The sequence below is a fragment of the Oncorhynchus nerka genome, linkage group LG26 (genome assembly GCF_034236695.1).
Source record: "Oncorhynchus nerka isolate Pitt River linkage group LG26, Oner_Uvic_2.0, whole genome shotgun sequence".
NCBI classification, from domain to species: domain Eukaryota; kingdom Metazoa; phylum Chordata; class Actinopteri; order Salmoniformes; family Salmonidae; genus Oncorhynchus; species Oncorhynchus nerka.
Genome location: NC_088421.1, coordinates 42845371 through 42862487, shown reverse-complemented (window position 1 = coordinate 42862487; position 17117 = coordinate 42845371). Strand labels below are relative to the sequence as shown.

At 43.5% G+C, this 17117-nt stretch overlaps 1 protein-coding gene across 1 annotated transcript in view; it reads left to right on the top strand.

Annotated features, from left to right (window-relative positions):
• Positions 1–9092: 9092 nt before the first annotated feature.
• The window catches only part of LOC135564756 (oocyte zinc finger protein XlCOF19-like), a 70355-nt gene continuing 62330 nt past the window's right edge, over positions 9093–17117 (top strand). The window contains exons 1-3 of the transcript XR_010461259.1: positions 9093–9539; positions 9673–9709; positions 12258–12426. The gene's annotated coding sequence lies outside the window, so the exon portion shown is untranslated. The remainder of the gene's footprint in view (positions 9540–9672; positions 9710–12257; positions 12427–17117) is intronic.

Below are 17117 nucleotides of genomic sequence, written 5' to 3'. Positions count from 1 at the left end.
CGCTGCCCGTCTGGTGTTCAACCTTCCCAAGTTCTCTCACGTCACCCCGCTCCTCCGCTCTCTCCACTGGCTTCCAGTTGAAGCTCGCATCCGCTACAAGACCATGGTGCTTGCCTACGGAGCTGTGAGGGGAACGGCACCTCAGTACCTCCAGGCTCTGATCAGGCCCTACACCCAAACAAGGGCACTGCGTTCATCCACCTCTGGCCTGCTCGCCTCCCTACCACTGAGGAAGTACAGTTCCCGCGCAGCCCAGTCAAAACTGTTCGCTGCTCTGGCCCCCCAATGGTGGAACAAACTCCCTCACGACGCCAGGACAGCGGAGTCAATCACCACCTTCCGGAGACACCTGAAACCCCACCTCTTTCAGGAATACCTAGGATAGGATAAAGTAATCCTTCTCACCCCCCTTAAAAGATTTAGATGCACTATTGTAAAGTGGCTGCTCCACTGGATGTCTTAAGGTGAACGCACCAATTTGTAAGTCGCTCTGGATAAGAGCGTCTGCTAAATGACTTAAATGTAATGTAAATGTAAATGTAATGTGATAAGACCTAAACTACATTCCACTGCATGATTGGTGTCTGTGTCAAATGCTGTTCTGCCAGAGCCAGGAAAACTCTCCCTCCCGTTTCTCTTCCACATCGCAAATGGACGCTAGATGTAATCTGTTGTGGGAAGGATCTAGTGTCCAATGTTGTATTATAATTTCTGTATAAACGAGCAGTAAATGACCTAGAGACAGGCATTTGGCGCCATGTAAATCTTGCTGTCTGTTACTGTCTGTACCCTTGTATAATTTCACAGATCTGTTACTTATGAGGACTCAGGAGGACTATAAAAAGTAGTAACCTAACCCTGCTTATTTGGGTTTTTTGCTCTACACCATCTGGTGACCACTAACGTTCCATTACTGCCGTAATTAATAATAAAGTTGGATGGTTTTGTAGAAATATAAAAGTCTCTCCTTTTGATTAGAATAATTACAAGTTGCAAAAGTTCATTGTATTGCATTGTAAGGTAACAGCGTGACAATTTTGTTTTTAACTGATGTAACGTTAGCTAGCTAATTATGTTTTGTGGAAAAATTTGGGACTGCCGTTTGGACATGAACTAGCTATCCAGCTGTTCTTGTCTGTTAGGTAACTTTATTAATTTTTTTAACAAACCTTCCAGAAACAATTACACCTTTCATTGCCTGTTAGCTAGCTACAGAGGCTAGCTGCTGGACTTTGGACAAACAGGCTAACTTTAGCTAATAGCAGCTGTATAGTTGCCAAGCAACAGAGATGCTGACCAGGTTAGAACTCTGAGATGAAGCTGAAAATAAATTCGTATCAGAAATGCTACAAAAAGGAAGCACATCATTGGTTCTTAAATGAACGGAAATGTGCACCTGAGGTAATGCTGGAAAAGTGGAGGCAGCCCGTTTTCTTTGTGACTTGCGGTAACTAAATCAATAGTTATTTAGTAGTTCTAAAATGTCGGAAACAATAACTGGCTTGACCATGCATAAGGTCATGTAACTTTGTTACTTGCTAAATGTATGACTGAACAAAAAGTGTGGTTGAATTTATTCTGCCACTGTCTTATCAATGCATATTAACTAACAGGTTATAGAGCAAACAACGCAATTCTCACTGGCTTCCTGGTGATTTTACCGCTACTGCAAGGTGTAGCTTTAGCCTCATTATTTATCCATGGTCTTACTTTACCTGCTCGTTGCGCATTGCCTTGTATCAATGCGTGCGCTTTAGGCTAGTAGGCTACTTTGCTGAAGGACAACATTTGTTTTTTGTCCAGTTGTTCAAATGAAACGAATGGATATGGAAGATCAAAGTTGATAACTAGACCTAGACATGTTATACACCACATGAGGCATACTGTTAATAAAAGTAAACTAAACTTACCCGATCCATAGTGGAAGCTATTCTTTCTTCAGCGTTTATTCAAATAAAAAAGTGACAGTAAATCTGTAGCTAGACCACATTTACAGTTACTTTCTTTGATGCAGAATTCAGATTTAAAAAACAGCTAGATCAGAGCGATCAGATGTCATTATCAATATCAAAACTTAAGTGGTGACAAATAAGTGTCTGATGTGGGCTAATCTTAGTTTAGAAAGATCCTGGATAAGATTTTACCTGATCTATTAAAGTCAATAAAACGTTCAACACCCTATTCACCAAGAATCATGTTGTCTTTTATCGTCTAACTCAACCAGAGAGTCTGTTGGAACAACGTCCTCTTCGAGAGTCCAGATAGTTGTAATTATCTAAGGCCCAGTAATGGAAGCCTATAAAATACCAGACTGATTGCAGCAGCGCTATCCGTGCAGTGAACCAGAACACCCCGATGTATGTTCAATCCGACGTCCTCAGTGTCCTTTTACAGCAATGCAACCGTGGTCGAAGTCAAGACTTCCCGCGAGAGCTGTTGAAAAGCAATAAAACGGTCTTCTTCTTCGGTATTATAAGCGCTTCGCATACAATTGTTAAGTGCATGTCGCCACCTACTGATTTGTCTGTTTATCAGCGTACTATTTTGTAGTACTATTCTGTAGAATGAAATCATTACACTTTGAAAAAAATGCCCAACCAACTAACCCTACACCCATTAAAACGTCATAATTATTCCACTACTTTGGCCCTCTGATTCAACACCAGACCAGCAGACTGGGAGGACGGGATATTATTGTTCAAAACACCTTGTAACTCTGCAGTAAAATATTGTACACCCAAGTTCTTTGCAGCTGCCACCACATCTATCCACTGTGATTTACATTCTATTCCTGTGGTACAGTTGACAACCATGGCCATGAACACAACATTAACAACAACAACGAACCTTCCTGAAGCATGTTATTCCTGTCACTCTCTATTGACCTCCGCCTAATTACAAAGACCCTCTCAGGATCCTTCACCCTGGACCCATCTTCCTCTACTACTTTCTTCACTGCCTCAGCATACAACACCTTCTGCACTACTGTGATCCTGGTAACCTCAACCTGTCTTTCTCTCACTGGACACATCTGATCTCCAGCACCATGTGTACCCCTACAGTTTATACACACAACTTTTTACATCAATACTACACATTCCTTTTTCTCAGGTCCTCCTGCACACTTCTCACATCTAGGAATCTCCCTGATACACACTGCAGGAAGGAAGTTGTCAAGGAAAGGAGTTTGTGTTTATACAGGAAGTACCACCTCACTTACCGTAAACCAATCATGTCAATGTCGCGCTATATGAGCTCTTCAGCTTGTAGTCTTAAAACTCGGAAATGAGTTACTTTTGGCTCGTTCAGCCATCCCAATGGGAAAAATTAATGGGGGAAAATTTGGGTTTTGGAATTGATGGCGAAAATAAGGTTCCCACAGGCTAAGGAGATCTTATACGTTTTTGTTCTATGAGATAATAGCAGTCAGTCAGTATGACCTTTATGAATTATGAAGCCTTTGTGATGTGCTTTGTTTTATTACATAAATACTTCAAAATTCACAAGAAGTGACATTCGCTGATAGATTGTATAGCATCTAAACCTGTGTTTCCACAGACCTTATTGTCTGCATTTATCCAAACACCATACAAAAACACCATTCATTTCCCCATAGGCTTTGTCCAGCGAACCATGGAAAAATTAGTGCCTATAAAATGATGGCATTACTATTTCTCTCTATAGAGCCCCACCGTGGACGAGTCATAATACCCATAAAACCTAGTGGCCAAAAAGGGAAATGGGTCCAATTGTTTTCCACCATTCATTTTTCCCAATAGGTGATTTACATTAGGCTTTCCCTGGTGAAACATTTTGATAACCGTGTAAATCTCTCTCAGAGAAGGTGACTTTTATCAATATATTCGGCACGATTTACTCTCAAATGTCACTAATGCTAATTAGCATTAAAGTAGACATCATGCAATGCTTCAGATCCATAAAAGCTCCTGCCACATCATCTCCAGCTGACAACATCACTAACAGGTATTGTGTAATTTTGAAACTTCCCCATGACAGGTCATTACTACATTTAGATCATTAATCCAGACATGCTTACGTTTATGCTAGATCATTGATTGCAAGATATTAGCTCTTGTATGTTAGTCTTTTAATAAATGCTTAACAGTAAACCTAGACACTTGTAACGGCTGTCCTCGTCATCTGATGAGGATTATGAAGGATCGGACCAATATGCAGCGTGGTAAGTGTCTGTTCATATTTATTTTAACTCAGAACACTAAGACAAAATAACAAAAAATAGACCAACACGAAACAGTTCTGTCTGGTGCAGAGACAGAAAACAACTACCCACAACCTTCCCAAGTTCTCTCACGTCACCCCGCTCCTCCGCTCTCTCCACTGGCTTCCAGTTGAAGCTCGCATCCGCTACAAGACCATGGTGCTTGCCTACGGAGCTGTGAGGGGAACGGCACCTCAGTACCTCCAGGCTCTGATCAGGCCCTACACCCAAACAAGGGCACTGCGTTCATCCACCTCTGGCCTGCTCGCCTCCCTACCACTGAGGAAGTACAGTTCCCGCGCAGCCCAGTCAAAACTGTTCGCTGCTCTGGCCCCCCAATGGTGGAACAAACTCCCTCACGACGCCAGGACAGCGGAGTCAATCACCACCTTCCGGAGACACCTGAAACCCCACCTCTTTCAGGAATACCTAGGATAGAATAAAGTAATCCTTCTCACCCCCCTTAAAAGATTTAGATGCACTATTGTAAAGTGGCTGTTCCACTGGATGTCTTAAGGTGAACGCACCAATTTGTAAGTCGCTCTGGATAAGAGCGTCTGCTAAATGACTTAAATGTAAATGTAAATGTAACCCATAGTGGGAAAACAGGCTGCCTAAGTATGGTTCTCAATCAGAGACAACGGTCGACAGCTGCCTCTGATTGGGAACCATACCAGGCCAAACACAGAAATACAAAACATAGAATGCCCACCCCAACTCACGCCCTGACCAAACTAAAACAGAGACATAAAAAAGGAACTAAGGTCAGGACGTGACAGCACTTGCATCTCATAATATTCCGAATGGTGATTCAAGGCTCGCTACCTTGGCTAGCCTCTCAAGGATCGGATCCTATTTTTCCCAATTTTCGACTAAAACGACATACCCAAATCTAACTGCCTGTAGCTCAGGACCTGAAGCTAGGATATGTGTATTTTTGATACCATTTGAAAGGAACCACTGAAGTTTGGAAATGTGAAATTAATGTAGGAGAATATTCTTGTTACTTACAACCTCTTGCTAATCACATTAGCCTACGTTAGCTCAACCATCCCGTGGGGGGACACCGATCCTGTAAAGGCTAGATTCATTGATACAATTATGGGCCTATAGCATTCATAATATTGGGAGTCAGTGAAAATTGTCTTTACTCTTCACCTTCTGGCAACGGTCCATACTTGATCTTACTCTTATTAATTTTTATTTTGGTCCTGATTCGTCCAACAATACATTACATTATCAAAGTATGTTTGTCTATCTTTTAAAAAAATTGTCGGGGGCTCTCCCCACCTGAGGCCTGGCCACTTTGTTAGGGTCATTTTCATTACGATTCAGAACAAGTTCTGATATGTATCCTAGAGTTTGTAGATCACATTTCTGTCGATCTGAACATTCTGAGAATGTGTCTGATGGATAGCTATGAATCTAATATTTCCAATGATATATGATTAAAGGGTATACATGAGTAATAACCTGTATGCTGACATTGTCATAGGGTAAAACCCTGATTGGGAAAACTGAAAGGGATGGAGGGATGAATAGAAATAGTGATAACACACAGAAAGCTACCATTGATGCAATGATAGAACACATTCAACTGTAGGGACATGGACTTTAAAAATAATCACAGACATTTTCACCCCGACCGAGCACCCTGGATCATACATAGATCTTTCCTTGACCTCATGAATATTATTATTCAATATATTATGGATTAGTTTTAGTATCATTTTAATCAATTTAGATATCACTTTAATTTTTATATTAACTCCCTATTTAGAAGATAATGGATTGAATTCATATTAAATTGAATACATTAATATACACCTATTGTTGAAACATTATTCTACATAATGACATTTAATAATAATAGTATCATGAGTACATTTTCTATGATAACATTTATCCACTTAGATCCCAATGTGTGATATTACATAGACACAGGGGAGACCTGATCCTAGATCAGAGCTGCATATTATGCTCCACAGAGGTTACCATGGTGATCAGACTAAGGCAACTGTTTGACAATGGGAGATGGATATGACTGTTCATAGACAGACCTAAGGTTTGTTCGCTGGTGTGAATTCAGGCTCCCTGATTGACTGAAGCTCTTCCCACACTGATCACAGCAATAAGGCTTCTTTCTCTCCAGCGTGTGTTATCTTGTGTCTATTCAGGTTGTAAGCAACAGCAAAGCTCTTCCCACACTGATCACAGCTATAAGGCTTCACTCCTGCGTGTGTTAGTTTGGGGTATGGTTAGGGCTCCTACACTAACAAAGCTTTTCCCACAATCAAGGCAGGGGTAAGGCTTCTCTCCTATATGAATTCTCAGATGAGATTTGAAGGTGTTAGAAGCAGAGAAACTCTTCCCACACTGAACATCTGTAAGGTTTCTCTCCAGTGTGAATCCACTGGTGAATAATGAAGCCACTCCTTCTAGTGAAACTCTTCCCAGAGTCAGAGCAGCCGTGGTGAGATTTCTTCCCTATACGTCTCTGCTGGTGTTCTTGAGATGTTCTGATCTGGAGATATTCTTTGTCTCGTAAGCAACATGATGATGTTGAGGCTCCCCAGATAAGTCCCTCCCACTGAGAGAGCAACGGTTAGGAGTGTCCCCTGTGAAACAAAGACATTGAATAAATAGGTTTTGGAAATATGGGTCCATAAACAAATACAATAACAATTAGGGTTAAGTACCTTGCTCAAAAGGTACAGACAGATTTTTCACCTCCTTAACGAAACTGTATCGATAATTTACTGGCCACCAAATGTTTTACTGTTTTATAATGTCATAAAATTACCTTTCAAATGTGTCCAGGCCTCGGGCGGGGAGAACCCCTGACCGGACCCCCACCCCATCATGGGCTACCACCTCCACCCAGACCACTACTCCTCAGAGAGGTCACTACATGCCTCAGAGAACTCTGATGTCAAAGTCAGAAGACTGTAAGAGTGCAACATATTTTCAGATAGAAACAGGAAATAGACAAACATACTTTGATAATGCAATGTGTTGTCAGTTGGACAAAACCAGGCCAAAATACACATTAGGAAAAGGTTAAGATCATTGAAGCAAATGAAAGAGTAATGGATCAAGTATGGACCGTTGCATGAAGAAGGTGAAGAGTAAAGAATATTTAGACTCTGACTCCAATATTATGTGAACGCTATAGGCCCATAATTGTATCAATGAATCTAACCAAGGTAGCGAGCCTTATGTCACCACTCAGAATACTATACGATGCAAGTGTCTAGGTTTACCGTTATGCATTCATTAAAAGACTAAGTGACAAGAGCTAATATCTTGCAATCAATGATCTAGCATTAAAGGTGAGAATCTCTGGATTAACTATCTAATAGCTAAATGTAGTAATGAATAAATTGGCTACATTTCTATAAATGGACAATTCTGTGACCTGTCATGGGCAAGATTTAAAATGACAATACCTGTTAGTGATGTTTTCGGCTGGAGATGATGTGCAGGAGCTTTTAAGGGATTTGTTTCATTGCATCATGTCTACTTTCATACTAATTAGCATTAGTGACATTTGAGATTAAAAACAGCAGACTATATTTATAAAAGTCACCTTGTCCGAGAGATGTCTCGCCAGGGTAAGCCTATGGGAAATCCCCTATTGGGAAAAATGAATGCTGGAAAACAATTGGAACCATTTCCCTGTTTGGCCACCAGGTTTTATGGGTTTTATGACTCGGCCATGTGGGGCTCTAAAGAGAGGACTAGTAATGGCATTTTTTTATAGGCACTAATTTTCCATGGTTGATTGGACGAAGCCTGTGGGGAAAATGTAACTGTTTTTGTATGGTGTTTGGATAAATGCTGAAAATAAGGACTGTTGTAAACACAGGTTTAGGAGATCTTATTAGATTTGTTCCAGAATCTTTATCAGCTAACGTCACTTGTGAATTTAAGAATTGATTGAACTAAAAAAGCATATAAATCACAAAGGCTTCATAATTCATAAAGGTCATATTAACTGACTGCTATTATCTCATAGATCAAAACGTATAAGATCTCCTCAGCCAGTGCTGACCTTATTTTCAGTGTTTATTCCAAAACTTCCATTTTTTTCCCAATGGGATGGCTGAATGAGCCAAAGGTAACTAATTTCTGAGTTTTAAGACTACAAGCTGAAGAGCTCATATAGCTAGACATTGACATGATTTGTTTACATTGGCGAGGTACTTCCTGTATAAACACGAATTCCCTTCCTTGACTACTTCCTTCCAGCACTGTGTATCAGGGACATTCCTAGATGTGAGAAGTGTGCAGGAGGACCTGAGAGAAAGGAATGTGTAGTATTGATGTAAAAAGTTGTGTGTATAAACTGTAGGGGTGCACATGGTGCTGGAGATCAGATGTGTCCGGTGAGAGAAAGACATGTTGAGGTTACCAGGATCACAGTAGTGCAGAAGGTGTTGTATGCTGAGGCAGTGAAGAAAGTAGTAGAGGAAGATGGGTCCAGGGTGAAGGATCCTGAGAGGATCTCTGTGATTAGGCCGAGGTCACTAGAGAATGATAGGAATAACATGCTACAGAAAGGTTGTTTTGTTTTGTTTTCATGGCCATGGTTGTCAACTGTACCACAGAAATAGAATGTAAAACACAGTGGATAGATGTTGTGGTGGCAGCTGTTGAGAAGTACTTGGGTGTACAATATTTTACTGCAGAATTACCAGGTGTTTTGAAGGATAATATCCCGTCCTCCCAGTCTGCTGGCCTGGTGTTGAATCAGAGGGCCAAAGTAGTGGAATAATGATTATGTTTTAATGGGTGTAGGGTTAGTTTGTTTTTCACAAAGTGTAGTGAGTTATTACTACAGAATAGTAGTCTGATGCACAGCCAATACACTAAGTGGCAGCATGCACCAATAATAGTTTGCGGACCGCCATAACACTAACGAAGAAGAAGACCACTTCCTTCACAGCTCAGCTCGGCTCTGCTCCGTGAAGCGGAATTAGTATACATCCACTAACTACTGTGGAGGTTGTATTGTTGTAAATGCTTCATGGCCCCTGCAGATTTTGGATTAAACATACATCAGCTTTTACTGGTTCCCTGCACGGATAGCGCTGCTGTAATCAGTCTGCTATTTTATAGGCTACACTTACTGGGCCTCAGGCAATTAAAACTATCTGGACTCTTGAAGAGGACGTTGTTCTAACAGACTCTCGGGTTGAGTTAGACGAACAGACATAAGGATTGTTGGTGAATAGGGTGTTGAACGTTTTCTTGACTCTAATAGAACCAGTAAAATCTTATCCAGGATCTTTCTGAAGTAAGATTACTTTAGATTAATCCAGTTTTGATATTTAAAAGGACGTTTGATTGCCTTGGTCTAGCTGTGACAAACAAAGTAACTGTAGTGTAAACTAGCTACAGATTAACGGTCACGTTTTTTATATTTGAAGAGACGTTGAAGAAAGAATAGCTTCCATGATGAATCGGGTAAGTTTGCTTTACTTTTATTAACAGTATTCCTACTGTGGTGTATAACATGTCGAGGCCTAGTTTTAACAATAGTTGATCTTCCATATCTCTTCGCTCCATTTGAACAACTGGACAAAATAAACAATGGTGGTAATAAACATTTGGGATATTTTGTCCTTCACCAAAGTAGCCTACTAGCCCAAAGCGCACAGATTGATACAAGGCAATGCGCAACAAGCAGGTAAAGTCAGAACCATAGAGAAATAATGAGGGCAAAGCTACATCTTGCAGCACCGGGGTAAAGTCACCGGGAAGCCAAGGCAGAAAAAGAGCCATATTACAACCTATGTGTTGTGATAATTGCTTTGTTTGCTCTATAATAACCTGTTAGTTCATATGCCTTGACACAACCGAGACAAGAAGGTGGCTGAATAAATTCAAATACACCTTTTGTTCAATCATAAAACCGGAGAAGAACATCAGTCCAGTTGAGTTCACAAAACATGTTGGATGTGAAACGGCTAGCTAGTTAGCGGGGTGCGCGCTAATAGCATTTCAATCGGTGACGTCATTCGCGTTGTGCCATTGAAGTAGTGGTTCCCCTTGCTCTGCAAGGGCCGCGGCTTTTGTGGAGCGATGGGCACACAGACAACAGTCGTGGGTGACTGTTTGTGTGCAGAGGGTCCCTGGTTCGAGCCTGGGTATGCGCGAGGGACGGACTAAAGCTATACTGTTACACATGTAACAAACAGTTACACGACCTACAGAATGGTCAAGCAAATTACATTTTCCAACGTTTTCAGAATACTAAACAACTATTGATTTAGAGTTACCGCAGGTCAAAAAGGAAACAGGCGCTGCCTCCAATATTCAAGCACCATTTCAACTTCAACATCCTCTAATCACCTATGTGCTTAGTCTACTACAGTGACAACTAAAATATACCAAAAACCAGGGGCGCAATTGTCACTGGGGATGGAGTGAACATGTCCCCACCACATTCTGAAATTGAAATTTGGTCCCCCCTGAGTTTTATCAATGTACTGTGATACTAAATGAGGTGACTGTGCTTTAGGACCACGCGGACCCCTCCGGCTGTTCGTACTGTGTAATCATTATGTCCACCCACTTCTGAAACCAAAACATGATTTAGTCCGATCAACCTAAGCTTAATATGATGCATCTATTCATGTGCATGCAAGTAGAAAAAAAAACATGTTGACTCACCCAACTGGTAGAGAAATGCAAATGCCATCTTCCTCTGTCAATAAGTACACACTTTTATTTTTTTTCTGTCCTCGGTGACCTGGCTAAGATGCTTGCACACTAGCCTTGTAAACTTCTATTCATGGGCAACGATGCCCCAGGCCAGCTAGTTAATAGCCCCTTTTCAAATGATTACTCTTTTTGAGAAGTAACTGTGAGATGCTCATCTCACTACAATGTCCCCCTCCCCAAATGTTTATTTTATTGTTTTAGATTCCATTATATTCCTGTCGTGAGTGTTCCGTATTTTCTGCACCTACTTCGCTAAAAGTCTTGCAAATAAAACAGCACTATTGCTTCCATAAAGTGACCATTGGACTTAAAATGTTTGACCACATTTGTAGGTGCAACAGTTTATCAAATGTATAATGTATCACTTTCAAGTGCACATTTATGTCCACTAAGAACCATTGACTACCTTTTTGTATTATTTCTGCAAATGCCAACTTCGTTTCAGCCAAATCTCAGAGTTCTAACCTGGTCAGCATCTCTGTTGCTTGGCAACAATGGTGGCAGGGTGGAAATCTCTCCTCTGGAACAGGGTAGATGTTACTGTCTTTGCAAGGGGGGAAATGGTGGAGGCCATCTCTGTCACTCCCCTTAGTGATGTGGTCACCCTCTCATTTAACATTTACATTTACATTTAAGTCATTTAGCAGACGCTCTTATCCAGAGCGACTTACAAATTGGTGCATTCACCTTATGACATCCAGTGGAACAGTAGTGCATCTAAATATTTTAAGGGGGGGGGGGGGGTGAGAGGGATTACTTTATCCTATCCTAGGTATTCCTTAAAGAGGTGGGGTTTCAGGTGTCTCCGGAAGGTGGTGATTGACTCCGCTGTCCTGGCGTCGTGAGGGAGTTTCTTCCACCATTGGGGGGCCATTGGGGGGGCCTCTCCTGTTGGGCATGCAGGTCATTGGTCCACATATGAATGATGATATGGCTTAGGGAGCCAAACTGGGCCACAGCTCTGTCTGTTGTGGGGCACCATAACTTTGACAGAATTTTATTTGGGAAAAGTTGATTCTCTAATATAAGCTTGCCATTTGATTGATGGGAGTAATTACAAGCCATGAGATGGGGATGGAGGTGGTCAGCTGGGTTGGTGCATTGTTTGGTTGGATTGGTTTGTATGTTCTGATTGAGCTGTTGTCCTGGTCCAAGGTGTTTGTGGAACTCTTTGTAGAGTGGATAGTGGTGGCTGAGAAATACCTGCCTTGGCTCATGTAGCTCCTTCTACAGGTCCTGCATGTGGCCAGTGTTGACTGTACTGGACAGCTCCTCTCTATGTCTGCAGGTTTCCATCCTGAGAGTCTGGTTGTCCTCCTCAACATTGTTCATTGCACACTGCTGCTCCCGGATCTCCTCCCTATGCTGACGCACCAGGCTGATCATCTCCTCTATAAGATGCTGTGGTGCAGGTGTCACGTGTGAGAGAGGCATGCTCAGGGCTGTGTCTGCTGCAGGTAATGGAGGGAGAGGGACACTGGGGACTAAATCAAATCAAATCAATCAAATTTTATTTGTCACATACACATGGTTAGCAGATGTTAATGCGAGTGTAGCGAAATGCTTGTGCTTCTAGTTCCGACAATGCAGTGATAACCAACAAGTAATCTAACTAACAATTCCAAAACTACTGTCTTATACACAGTGTAAGGGGATAAGGAATATGTACATAAGGATATATGAATGAGTGATGGTACAGAGCAGCATACAGTAGATGGTATCGAGTACAGTATATACATATGAGATGAGTATGTAGACAAAGTAAACAAAGTGGCATAGTTAAAGTGGCTAGTGACATAAGAATGCAGTCGATGATCTAGAGTACAGTATATACATATGCATATGAGATGAATAGTGTAGGGTAAGTAACATTATATAAGGTAGCATTGTTTAAAGTGGCTAGTGATATATTTACATCATTTCCCATCAATTCCCATTATTAAAGTGGCTGGAGTTGGGTCAGTGTCAATGACAGTGTGTTGGCAGCAGCCACTCAATGTTAGTGATTGCTGTTTAACAGTCTGATGGCCTTGAGATAGAAGCTGTTTTTCAGTCTCTCGGTCCCAGCTTTGATGCACCTGTACTGACCTCGCCTTCTGGATGATAGCGGGGTGAACAGGCAGTGGTTCGGGTGGTTGATGTCCTTGATGATCTTTATGGCCTTCCTGTAACATCGGGTGGTGTAGGTGTCCTGGAGGGCAGGTAGTTTGCCCCGGTGATGCGTTGTGCAGACCTCACTACCCTCTGGAGAGCCTTACGGTTGAGGGCGGAGCAGTTGCCGTACCAGGCGGTGATACAGCCCGCCAGGATGCTCTCGATTGTGCATCTGTAGAAGTTTGTGAGTGCTTTTGGTGACAAGCCGAATTTCTTCAGCCTCCTGAGGTTGAAGAGGCGCTGCTGCGCCTTCTTCACGACGCTGTCAGTGTGAGTGGACCAATTCAGTTTGTCTGTGATGTGTATGCCGAGGAACTTAAAACTTGCTACCCTCTCCACTACTGATCCATCGATGTGGATAGGGGGTGTTCCCTCTGCTGTTTCCTGAAGTCCACAATCATCTCCTTAGTTTTGTTGACGTTGAGTGTGAGGTTATTTTCCTGACACCACACTCCGAGGGCCCTCACCTCCTCCCTGTAGGCCGTCTCGTCGTTGTTGGTAATCAAGCCTATCACTGTTGTGTCGTCCGCAAACTTGATGATTGAGTTGGAGGCGTGCATGGCCACGCAGTCGTGGGTGAACAGGGAGTACAGGAGAGGGCTCAGAACGCACCCTTGTGGGGCCCCGTGTTGAGGATCAGCGGGGAGGAGATGTTGTTGCCTACCCTCACCACCTGTGGGCGGCCCGTCAGGAAGTCCAGTACCCAGTTGCACAGGGCGGGGTCGAGACCCAGGGTCTCGAGCTTGATGACGAGCTTGGAGGGTACTATGGTATTGAATGCCGAGCTGTAGTCGATGAACAGCATTCTCACATAGGTATTCCTCTTGTCCAGGTGGGTTAGGGCAGTGTGCAGTGTGGTTGAGATTGCATCGTCTGTGGACCTATTTGGGCGGTAAGCAAATTGGAGTGGGTCTAGGGTGTCAGGTAGGGTGGAGGTGATATGGTCCTTGACTAGTCTCTCAAAGCACTTCATGATGACGGAAGTGAGTGCTACGGGGCGGTAGTCGTTTAGCTCAGTTACCTTAGCTTTCTTGGGAACAGGAACAATGGTGGCCCTCTTGAAGCATGTGGGAACAGCAGACTGGTATAGGGATTGATTGAATATGTCCGTAAACACACCGGCCAGCTGGTCTGCGCATGCTCTGAGGGCGCGGCTGGGGATGCCGTCTGGGCCTGCAGCCTTGCGAGGGTTAACACGTTTAAATGTCTTACTCACCTCGGCTGCAGTGAAGGAGAGACCGCATGTTTTCGTTGCAGGCCGTGTCAGTGGCACTGTATTGTCCTCAAAGCGGGCAAAAAGTGATTTAGTCTGCCTGGGAGCAAGACATCCTGGTCCGTGACTGGGCTGGGTTTCTTCTTGTAGTCCGTGATTGACTGTAGACCCTGCCACATGCCTCTTGTGTCTGAGCCATTGAATTGAGATTCCACTTTGTCTCTGTACTGACGCTTAGCTTGTTTAATAGCCTTGCGGAGGGAATAGCTGCATTGTTTATATTCGGACATATTACCAGACACCTTGCCCTGATTAAAAGCAGTGGTTCGCGCTTTCAGTTTCACGCGAATGCTGCCATCAATCCACGGTTTCTGGTTTGGGAATGTTTTTATCGTTGCTATGGGAACGACATCTTCGACGCACGTTCTAATGAACTCGCACACCGAATCAGCGTATTCGTCAATATTTCCATCTGACGCAATACGAAACATGTCCCAGTCCACGTGATGGAAGCAGTCTTGGAGTGTGGAGTCAGCTTGGTCTGACCAGCGTTGGACAGACCTCAGCGTGGGAGCCTCTTGTTTTAGTTTCTGCCTGTAGGCAGGGATCAGCAAAATGGAGTCGTGGTCAGCTTTTCCGAAAGGGGGCGGGGCAGGGCCTTATATGCGTCGCGGAAGTTAGAGTAACAATGATCCAAGGTTTTACCACCCCTGGTTGCGCAATCGATATGCTGGTAAAATTTAGGGAGTCTTGTTTTCAGATTAGCTTTGTTAAAATCCCCAGCTACAATGAATGCAGCCTCCGGATAAATGGTTTCCAGTTTGCAAAGAGTTAAATAAAGTTCGTTCAGAGCCATCGATGTGTCTGCTTGGGGGGGATATATACGGCTGTGATTATAATCGAGGAGAATTCTCTTGGAAGATAATGCGGTCTACATTTGATTGTGAGGAATTCTAAATCATGTGAACAGAAGGATTTGAGTTCCTGTATGTTTCCTTCATCACACCATGTCTCGTTAGTCATGAGGCATACGCCCCCGCCACTCTTCTTACCAGAAAGATGTTTGTTTCTGTCGGCGCGATGCGTGGAGAAACCCGTTGGCTGCACCGCCTCGGATAGCGTCTTCCCAGTAAGCCATGTTTCTGTGAAGCAGAGAACGTTGCAGTCTCTGATGTCCCTCTGGAATGCTATTCTTGCTCGGATTTCGTCAACCTTGTTGTCAAGAGACTGGACATTGGCAAGAAGAATGCTGGGGAGTGGTGCGCGATGTGCCCTTTTTCGGAGTCTGACCAGAACACCGCCTCGTTTCCCTCTTTTTCGGAGTCGTTTCCTTGGGTCGCTGCATGCGATCCATTCCGTTGTCCTGTTTGTAAGGCAGAACACCGGATCCGCGTCGCGGAAAACATATTCTTGGTCGTACTGATGGTGAGTTGGCGCTGATCTTATATTCAGTAGTTCTTCTCGACTGTATGTAATGAAACCTAAGATGACCTGGGGTACTAATGTAAGAAATAACACGTAAAAAAACAAAAAACTGCATAGTTTCCTAGGAACGCGAAGCGAGGCGGCCATCTCAGTCGGCGCCGGAAGACTACATACTGGGGCACAGAAGGAGTGGAGGCTGTTGTGGGTAGTGACAGTGGAGATGTTGTAGGTAGTGACAGTGGAGATGTTGTAAGTGCAGCAACAAAATGTTTTATTTAGTCGAAGTAGTAGACCCAATCAATCAGAAATATTTGGTCTCGCCTCCTGAGTGGGGCAGTGGTCTAAGGTACTGCATCGCAGTGCTAGAGGCATCGCTACAGAACCGGGTTCCATCCCTGGGTGAAGCGAGCAGTGTGTCAAGAAGCAGCGCGGCTTGGCAGGGTTGTATTTCGGGAGGACACATGGCTCTCGACCTTCGCCTCTCCTGAGGCCGTACTGGAATTGCAGCGATGGGACAAGACTGTTAATTACCAATTGGAAATCATGAAATGGAGGGTAATAATTATAATTCTGTGTACAATACTTCCTCTGGTCACCAGGACAGAGCTGGTCCGTCCCCCTCCACCCTGCCAGAGTCTCCGGGTTGCAACTCTCCCGGTAGCGCCTTACTGCTGGGTCTGAAGAGGGTGGCTTCATTGCTGATCGACTGCAGGAAAACACCAGGGCAGAGTGGATCTTCGAGAGGTGGACACGAGGAAAATGGAGATTTGATTTCATCAAGTAAGAACAATGTTCTATGTGGATTAGACTACATTCTGCTTCTGAAACTTTTGTTAATTGATTGATAAACAATATACACTCCTTGCCAGTTTATTAGGTACACCCATCTTGTACCGGATCGGAGCTGCCTTTTTCTCCAGAACAGCCGTAATTCTTCGGGGCATTGATTCTACAAGGCGCCGGAATTTTTCCAGAGGGATATTGATCCATGCTGACACGATGGCATTACGCAGTTGCTGCAGATTGGACAGCGTCACATTCATGCTGCCAACAGCCCGTTCCATCTCATCCCAAAGTTACAACAATGTTCAGATTGGCTGTGGCGTTAAATCGTTGCTCAGTTGGTATCAAGGTACCTAACATGTGCCAGGAAGACATTCCCCACACCAGTACACCACCGCCAGGCTGAATGGGTCCATGGGATCATGCTTTGCACACCAAATCCAGACTGCCATCAGCATGACGCAACAGAAACCGGGATTTGTCGGACCAGGTAATGTTTTCCAGGGTAGCCTAGTGGTTGGACTAGTAACCGTAAGGTTGCAAGTTCAAAACCCTGAGCTGACAAGGTACAAA